This window comes from Capra hircus, chromosome 19 (assembly GCF_001704415.2).
Source record: "Capra hircus breed San Clemente chromosome 19, ASM170441v1, whole genome shotgun sequence".
Classification (NCBI taxonomy): domain Eukaryota; kingdom Metazoa; phylum Chordata; class Mammalia; order Artiodactyla; family Bovidae; genus Capra; species Capra hircus.
Genome location: NC_030826.1, coordinates 21,395,608 through 21,406,016, shown reverse-complemented (window position 1 = coordinate 21,406,016; position 10,409 = coordinate 21,395,608).

Here is a 10,409-nt window from a genome sequence, read left to right as displayed (position 1 = left end):
CCCGATGGGTCCAACCACACAAAGGGCAAAGTCCCCTGGCTTAGGAGCCTCCTTGAGAAAGCCATGTCCCAGGAGGCTGGAGTCCCCAGAGAACCCTCTACCCCAGGATACATCCCTTGCTCAGAAGCATCTCCCCAGGGCAGATCAGGGGTGCGTGGAGGTGGGGAGTTTGGGGGGTGGGTGCTGAGCACCAGAGACTCATTCTCAGGAGATACCAGGTCCCGCAGGGAGCAAAAACCACCTCCCCCGAGCCCTCTCCTTGCTTGAAGGAAGGATTCACTGATGTAGAAGAAAACCTTCCCTCTGAGGACATGGACATTAACTGGAGACCAGGAGACATGAAAAAGTCACCCCTCCATGGATGGCTAATAGAGGGCAGCTATACAGAGCACAGGTGAATTCAATCCATAGTAAACTGCAGATTTGCATTTTCACCAAAAGCTTCAGTCTCATTTTTTCTTTAACTTTTTATTTTGTATTGGGGTATAGCCAATTAACGCTGTGACAGTTTCAGGCGAACAGTGAAGGGACTCAGCCACACGTATACATGTATCCATCTCCCCCAAACTCCCCTCCCATCCAGGCTGCCACACAATATTGAGCAGAGTTCCATGTGCTATACAGTAAGTTTTTGTTGGTTATCCATTTAAAAGATAGTAGTGTGTACATGTCAATCCCAAACTCCCTAACTATCCCTTCCCCTTGTCAGTCTCATTCTTAATGCTAATTACCTGGGGAAAAATCATGAGATACCCCATTCTACTCTCAGAAGCTCTATTTTATTTACTTGGCCACCCTATGCAGCATGTGGGGTCCTTGTTCCCAGACCAGGGATTGAACCCAAGCCCCATGCAGTGGAAGCTAGGAGTCTTAACCACTGGACCCCCAGGGAATTCTCCAGAAGCTCACATTTCTTCTTGCCCTTAGCTGTCTTTATCAGAGTTAAAGATGGCTGCCAGACCCCTGTGAATGGTCTCTCCTCCCCTATATCAGCAAAAGAGGGAACTAAGGAGGCATAAGAGGCCAGGTTTCTGGCCATTAATGCAAACACAAAAATCTCTTCTCTCAGGTCAGCTCTGCACCCCTGCCTCTGTTGATATACTTATGAGCATTACCTCTCAGTTTTAATTATGACATAACTATGGCAGCAATCTCTATTTCCACTTTAAAAATTTGTTTATTTACTTGGCTGTGCTGGGTCTTAGTTGTGGCATGCAGGATCTAGTTTCCTAACCAGGGATCAAACCCAAGCCCCCTGCATGGGGAGCATGGCGTCTTAGCTACTAGACCATCAGGGAGGTCCCTTTAGCTCCAAGGAGTTGATCATTAGCTGGACTGACTGCAAGGCCATGTTGCTAAGCAAAAGTAGAGATGAGATTCAAACCCCTGTCTTCTAATTCTAGGTTAATGCTCCCTCCTCCTTGGCTGGCTGCACCCCCAGAATCCTAGTCATGCTTCTTCTCCATCCATCCTAGTCCCATCTAGGACTTTCTAGGACCATCCTAGTCCCTCTTCTCCATCCGTCTGGGTACCACCAAGTTCCAGGTCCAAGGCGAGTCCCCCTTTCTTCAGGAAATAAATACTTCGACTTAAAGCAAGATGCTTTTGCCTGATGTGAATATAGTATTGCTTAGCTACATAATGTGCTTCTGGGCATTGAAAGTCAGCCCCAAAAGAGCTCTTTCAGGCAGCATCTGCTGAAGTCTGTGGCTAATTGACTGTCTGGGGAGGCTGATGCAGCTGTAGCGAAATGCTGATCTTCCAGTCTCATCACTCAGAGTGAGCTGTTGAGCTGGGATACCGTTTCCTCCATGTGTCAGCATTTTTGAAACAGCTGCTGAGGACTCTGGTAAAGCCCAGTGGGAAGTGGGGACTCCCCGAAAGCAGCCTGTGACCTAAAGACATTCAGCCCCCAGGCCAGTGATCCCAGTCCCGCTGGAAGTCAGAAAGCAGAGGTTCTCAGCGCTGACTGCAAGATGGACTCACCTAGAGAGGTTACCAAAATTTCCAACATCTGGGCTCCACCCCAGTGCAATTGTACTGAAATTTTGGGGGGTAGAAATGGAATGTGCTTGCATCTAACTCTGCGATCTCATGGACTGTAGCCTGCCAGGCTCCTCTGTCCATGGGATTTCCCAGGCAAGAATCCTGGAGTGCGTTGCCATTCCCTTCTCCAGCGGATCTTCTTGACCCACGTCTTTAGCATCTCCTGCATTGGTGGGTGGCGGGCAGATTCTTCACCAGTAGTGCCACCTGTGAAGCCTTAGAAATGGAACATATATCAGTTCAGTTCAGTCACTCAGTCATGTCCGACTCTTTGTGACCCCATGAATCGCAGCATGCCAGGCCTCCCTGTCTATCACCAACCCCCGGAGTTCACTCAGACTCGTGTCCATCGAGTCCGTGATGCCATCCAGCCATCTCATCCTGGGTCGTCCCCTTCTCCTCCTGCCCCCAATCCCTCCCAGCATCAGGGTCTTTTCCAATGAGTCAACTCTTCACATGAGGTGGCCAAAGTATTGGAGTTTCAGCTTCAGCATCAGTCCTTCCAATGAACACCCAGGACTGATCTCCTTTAGGATGGACTGGCTGGATCTCCTTGCAGTCCAAGGAACTCTCAAGAGTCTTCTCCAACACCACAGTTCAAAAGCATCAATTCTTCGGCGCTCAGCTTTCTTCACAGTCCAACTCTCACATCCATACATGACCACTGGAAAAACCATAAGCTTGACTAGACGGACCTTTGTTGGCAAAGTAATATCTCTGCTTTTCAATATACTGTCTAGGTCGGTCATATCTTTCCTTCCAAGGAGTAAGGGCCTTTTAATTTCATGGCTGCAGTCACCATCTGCAGTGATTTTGGAGTCCAAAAAAATAAAGTCTGACACTGTTTCCACTGTTTCCCCATCTATTTCCCATGAAGTGGTGGGACCAGATGCCATGATCTTTATTTTCTGAATGTTGAGCTTTAAGCCAACTTTTTCACTCTCCTCTTTCACTTTCATCAAGAGGCTTTTTAGTTCCTCTTCACTTTCTGCCATAAGAGTGGTGTCATCTGCATATCTGAGGTTATTGATATTTCTCCTGGCAGTCTTGATTCCAGCTTGTGCTTCTTTCAGCCCAGCATTTCTCATGATGTACTCTGCATATAGGTTAAATAAGCAGGGTGACAATATATATATGTTGCTGCTGCTAAGTCGCTTCAGTCGTGTCCGACTCTGTGCGACCCCCATAGACGGCAGCCTACCAGGCTCCTCCATCCATGGGATTTTCCAGGCAAGAGTACTGGAGTGGGTTGCCATTGCCTTCTCTGATTCATATATATATAGGGTTGGTCAAAAAGTTCATTTGGGTTTTTCAATAGAATGTTAATGGAAAACCTGAATGAACTTTTTGGCCAACTCAATATATAGTTAACTGTCTCCTTTCCGGGTGATTCTAATACGCCACAAGGATTGAGAACAATCGCTGTAGTGAATCAACAAATAGGAGATGGAGTGTTCCAAAGAATGGACATTGCTGTGGTTCCTTTTAAAAGGAGTCTTGCAAGGGAGGTCACTGAGTTCCCCTCACTCAGCCCTGCTTCTATAAAACCAACCTCGGCTGGCTCCAGGTGGGCTAGTCTCTCCATTCTGGCACTTCTCCTTTGGGCTCCCTTCTTATATCGACTAGCCAAGACATTTCTTCACAGCAAACTGGAGAGCTCAGCTGGGTTCAACTTAAAAAAGGCAAGCAAATACACACACTCATCCAGAAAGAAATCATGGGGTTGCAGACGTAACAGTAGTTTGGGAGTTGGCAGAAGGTATCCTGCTTTTAAGATTTTTAAAAAGAAAAACAAAGTGTTGCTCAGTTATTTATAATGGGATAAAAATTGGAAATCACTTTATAGTTTAAAAAAGAGTGTTATATCCAGGGACTGCCCCTGGTGGTCCAGTGGTTAAGACTGTGCTTCCACTGCAGGGGGCAAGGGTTCGATTCCTGATCGAGGAACTAAGATTCCACATGCCTCAAGGTGTGGCCCACCTCCCCTCCCAAAATAGTGTTTGCTGTTGTTCAGTCGCTAAGCCATATCTGACTTTTTATAACCCATGGGCTGGAGCATGCCAGGTTCCTCTTCCCTCCACTCTCTCGGAGTTTGCTCAAATTTATGTTCATTGACTAGGTGATGCTATCCAGCTCCTCATCCTCTGCCACCCCCTTCTCCTTTTGCCTTCAATATAAACATTGCAATATCTGTACAATTAAACAATCAGGAGTTGGGCATCTGCATAATGAAATTCAACACAACCATTGCAAAGGATGCTGTGGCTGAAAATTGAATGACACTGGAGGCTCTATATGCTGTATTGCATGAAAAAACCTGGTCACAAGATAATACGTACCATAGGATTCCAATTTTAAAAATATGCATGTGTTTAAGATATTTTTTTTAATGAAAAATATTCCATGCATTAACAGCCAATTATCACAGAATGTTGGGGATAAATATGTATTTTTATTTTTCTACTTGATCTTTATTTCTATAATAAACACCGATTAATTTTGTGAGGGGAAAAGCATAATAAAAAGCTTAGATGCTGAGCCACTGAACTGATCCCTAAAACTTTGTCATTTTCAACAGAAAGATGCAGAGTTTCAGGCTGAAATAAAGTTTCACAGCATAATTAATGACATTCAAATAATGACAACAATATAGATCGCTCCCTGGGATAAAGAACTTCTTTAAGGCAAATGTCCACATTTCCTTGGAGTTAAATGTTAATCTGATAGAACCCAGCCCCCTGGAGAGGAGATGGATTTTTAACTTATGTGAAATTTTTATGAACTCATCAGTGGGTTGGACCAAAGAGCAGGACCAGAATAGAGTCACAAAGAGGTCTAGGAAGATAAAGCATTTCTTATTAATTCACTACTGCTTTGTTAAAAAGATATGAACCTGGATGAAGCTCTTACTTACCTGGGGTCTGCAAAAGAACACCTACAAGCCTAAGTCATGTCCCAAGGTGGGAAGCAGGGCTGGAAGCAGCAAGTGTGCAAGAAAGGAAAATTTACCAAATCCTTTACCACAGACAGGCTGGGAAAGCCACGCTTGTCATCTCTCGCCATAGGTCACCTTCTGGAGGGAAAAGAGAAGAAATTAAAAAGCTGGAATGGTATTCATTTAAATAAAAATTATCAAGTCGGCTTGATGGGGTCTTAGAGAGCCCAGACGTCACCACCGTAAATGATTAAATATAATACGTGAAATCCTCAATGTCTCATGAACAGTCCAGAGCTCTAGTTTTCTACCAGTGTGGGTCAATCAGCTCACAGTGCCTAATTTCCCTGATTGAACCCAGGGAAAGGAACCTGAAGGGCTCGGGTTCGGTAAAGCAGGGAGGCGGCAGTTAATGAAGAGGCCATAGTATCTGACGACATTCATTTCTAGCATGACGACCACTGCACTTCGATGCAGGGCAACCATGTTCTTCCAGTTATCTTTCTTTCCTTCCTTCTCCTCCTCAGTACTTATGAGCACCTACTATGTTGATTGATAGGGGTTGTGAGATCACAGAGGAAAATAGTAGGCACAGAGGAGTGCAGGTCAGAAAGTCTTCCCAGAGGAAAGACCATTTAAGTTTTTTTTTAAATTGAGGTGAAATTAACACAGCATAAAATGTATCATTTATTTTATAATAAAAATTTTAATTAAAAATTAAAAATTAATTTTTATTGGAGTATAGTTACTTTATAAGGTGTGTTAGTTTCTACTGTATAGCAAAATGGAACGGCCATACATGTACTAAAAATAATCATTTTAAAGTGTACAATTCAGGGACTTCCCTGGTGGTCCAGTAGTTAAGATGTGACCTTCCAGTACAAAGGTTGCAGGTTTGATCCCTGATGGAAGAACAAAGATCCCACATGCCTCCAGGGCCAAAACACCCCAACACAAGCCACATTGTAACAAATTCTATTAAGACTTTAAAAAATGGTCCATATTAAAAAAAGTATGGCTAAGCCCCTTTGCAGTCCACCTGACACTATCACAACATTGTTAATCAGCCATATTCCAAAATAAAATAAAAACTTTAAAAAAAAGAGAAAAAATAATAGAGCACAATTCAGTGGTATTTAAAACATTCCCATCATCATGCAACCGTCACCTATATGCCGTTCCCATTCTGTCACCCCAAAAGGAATCGCCATACCCAACAAGCAGTTACTTCCCATACATAGAGTTTAAAAACAAGAAGCAAGCATTTCACAGGCTGGCTTGGAAAAGAGGCCATTCCAAAAGAGGAAATTCACAAAGCCCTTGGGACATCAGGTCACTTGGGATGGTGCAAATGTGTGTGCTGCAGAGGTGAAGAAGCGATGGGATGAGGCAGGAAGGAAAGGCAGGAGGGGAGGGGAAGATCACGGTGCCACCTAGGTCCCAGTAAGCAGCTCGAGTCAGTCAAGGGTGGTAAGGAGGAATCGGTGGTTCTGGGACACAGTTGAGTAATCTTCAACTCTGGGGAGACACTGTCAACTTTAACACGAATGCAGTTTGAGCTAGGGTTTCTCAACCTTGGCACCACTGACATTTTGGGGCCTGATGACTCTTTGCTGTCCTTTGCACTGTGAATTTTTTCACAGCATCTCTGGCTTCTACCCACCACCAGGAGCATCCACCCTACTCCACCCCAGTCCAGTTATGACAACCAAAGATGTCTCCAGAAGTTGCCAAATATTCCCTGGGGGAGAGGCATATTATTTCCCCACTTAACATATCCTGGGGATCATTCAATATCAGTACATAGCAAGTTACCTTTCTTTTTTAACAGCTACATAGTATTCCATGATAGAGATTTACATAATTTATTTACCCATCCTCCTTATGATGGATATTTAGGTTACTTACCATCTTTCTTTTACAGTCAATGCTGTTATCAACATCTTTATGTATGTGAAGTGAAGGTGAAAGTCCGTCGTGTCTGACTCTGTGACTCATGGACTATAGCCCGCCAGACTCCTCTTCCATGGGATTTTCCAGGCAAGACTACTGGAATGGGTAGCCATTCCTTTCTCCAGGGGATCTTCCTGACCCAGGGATTGAACCCAGGTCTCCAGCATTGCAGGAAGACTCTTTACTGTCTGAGCAGCCCACATTATTTCTTGAAAACTTTCTGAGCAATTTTGCCCCACTGTTACCTTTGATTTGCTCTCAACAACTGCATCAAGTTGCTAGAGTCCATTTTGCAGATAAGAAAACTGAACTGACAGTGGTATAGTGACTTGCCCTTGGTCCAAGAGCATCACATCCAGTGGCAGAATATAGGATTTCTGACTTCAGGCCTTGTTTTTTCCATCGTTGCACCCGGTGGCTCTGATGATTCTCGAGAGAGAAGGAAACTCTGGTTAGGCAAAGGGCAGCTGATGGCTATCAGGAGGACTCTGATCTCTTGGGCTTGTTTACGTGTAAAAGGAGAAGGCTCCCTCACTAACAGAACAGGATTTTGTATGTGTGATGTGTGTATGCACGCATGCGTGTACAAAGCAAAGTACTAGGTGTACACTCTACATGTTAATGTGCTATAATACATTGGTAAGGATGGAAGGAAGCTGCCAAATATTCTTGAACAGAATAATGAGAGATTAGAACTTGTTTAGGAAGATAAACTAGGCAGCTATGTGCAGAGCGGGTGGCTAGAGATTAGATGGGAGGCAGGGCACCCTGTCTAGCCGGTGGCTGCTGTGTGCGGTTTGGAAATGAATCACAGGGCCCCAGCTTGTGGGAGAGGACTCAGAACTGATTCCAGGGCAAAAAACCCCAAAATGCTGTATTCTCAGACTGTTATCTTTTTTTGGCAGCTGCAGGATCTTATTACACCAACCAGGGATCAAACCTATGCCCCCTGCATTGGGAGCATGAAGTCTTAACTACTGGACCACAGGGAAGTCTGTGTGTGTTCTCCTTAATGGGAACTGTTTAAAAAAAAGTGCCACATTTACTAAGACAGAACGTGTCACTTTGCAGGAAATAATTACGTTTAAACCGTATTTTCTTGGCACTGAGTTAAAAGGAGCTCCCAACCATAGTTGCCTGCTCTCCCTCAAACTGTAAGCAGTTTCACCAGTAAGAAGATTCACTGGATGTTTGAGAGAATCTAAAAGAAATGTACTAATTAAGAGAAAGTGACTGTTTCCTAAAGAGCTGTATATCTCAAAGGAGGGAAAACAAACAGCACAGATCAGGATCACAAATTAGTAGGCAGTTTTACAAGGATGATAACACTGTTGAGGATCTCTGGGATTCCTCTAAGCAGAAAGTTATGACAGCCTTTCAGCTCCCAATCTTCTTGGCTTTTAAGTGTCTTCAGAGAGTTAGTAATAAAGAGCTCTGCAAGCTCATCAGCTCTGCCAAAGTGGGAAATCTTAGCTGAGTGGAGCAGAAGGTGTCAGGCTGAAGTGTATTCTTCTCTGTTTCAACTCAGCCGGCAAATCTGTCTTCAGGAGGAATACACTTGTTTTTCTCATGGCTCTTGCTTTAGAGAAAATGTCCTGATAGCTAACACTTTTGGTGAGATTCCCTGACCTTTTTTTTTTTTTAAAAACAACTTCTAGGCACCTCTGGTAGCAGAGGAGGCATGATGGGGTAGAACCTCGGATCCTAAGGAACATTCAGGTTAAGTAGGAGCTGGTAGACTGTTAAAGCCATGCCACCTGAAGGGAAAAACACAACATGGTCTGGGTGGCACTGACTGAGGACCATCCTGAGGGGCTTTTTCAGGATCAGCCTCAGCTGTCAGTCTCTAGGAAGACCTCTGAGGTTCTAAACTAGAAGAAATGGGCAGGAAGTCTGATTCAAAGACACTAAAAAAAAAATTCCCTACAACTTCGGTGAATTAGTTCTCATAAGGAAATAGTAACTTACAAATGAGAACACTTTATGAACTACTTGGCTAGTAGTTAGCATTCCTTGAAAATAAGCCACTGGGCTTTAAATATTTTAAATGTATTGCCTGTAAAATCAGGCAAAATTGGTAGTTCTATAGCTTCTTGATCATGAGTTAAAATACATATTACAGAACTATGACAGAACTGCAGCAAGGTTTTGAATCAAAGAGCCCTCAAGATTCAAATCCTTTTTTAACTGTCCACTCTGACTTTGAGCAACTTAGTCCTCAGTCCTTTGTCGATCTGTTAAGAGGGAGGCCTCTCTAAGTGGTGTTGGATTTCATGTATGTCTATGTAGGTGTACATTCACAGGGCTAGACACATTAGCAAGCCAGAAAAAGGGTCAAAAACCCAGAGTGGCTTTAGAGCCCATGTGAGTGGATGGGAGGGAAAATTTGGAGTGGCCCACAAAGGAAAAAGTGTGGCCAGATAAAAAGGATACAGGGGGCTACGGAGTCATTACCAGTGGGGACAGGGTTTCTTCTTAGGGTGATGTCAATGTTCCAAAGTTACACAGTAGTGCTGACTGCACAAGTAACATACTAAAATCCATCAGTACATTTTGAAGGGGTGAATTTTGTGGAATGTGAACTGTATCTCAATTTTACTGTTATTTTTAAAAAGGATGCAGAACACACGAGTGGCAACGTTTGGAGACGCAATGGGAAATGAGGAATTCTCAAATTCCTGGGGGTAGAAAACCAACTCCTGATCTATAGGATAAAATGTCATTCTTTAGGGAGGGCAAGAACCTGTTTTTCTTGCTAAATTCTCCAACTGGACATTTCCATCATACTTCCTGAAGTTTCACTCTGATAGGAGACTCTCCTTCACTTCTTGGGCTAAATTATTAGTGGAATGTTCCTATGATGTTTTTGAATGATAGTTTGATAGCTCCAGTGTCCATATTATTTCACCTTGGGTTTCGGAATGCTGTGAGAAACACTTATTAACACCGAAGATGTTATAATCACTCTCCCAAACTGCCTCAATGGTATTGTTTTGATACAAAGAACCAGACACACTATTCAGATTTCTAATTTATTATTAAATTACATAACAAAGCTTCTTCTATACAGTCAGAAAATGCACATTTCGATGAGAACAAAAATGAAGTACAAATACGATAAACCTGGTTCCAAGAAGCCATTTTAAAAGCAAAAAATTTAAAAGTGCATTTGCAATAGATTTTTAAAAATCTGTATTGGCATTTTTTTCATGAGGAAATATCTTCCATCATGGTAAAGTGTGATTGGAATTGATTTCTCTTCCTGTCTAAGAGCTAATAGGATAGGAATAGATGCAAACACTTTGATATGAAAGTGACACTTTGCAGTAGACACGAAGAAAATAAGAAAGATGCCTCAGGACACGGCTCAGCTGTCTCAGCTTCTTATCCAGTAACATCCTTAGAGTCACTGGCTCCTCATTTTCTTTTGTCCTATAAAACTTAGGGGTATGCAGGTTCATAAAGGAGTGATATT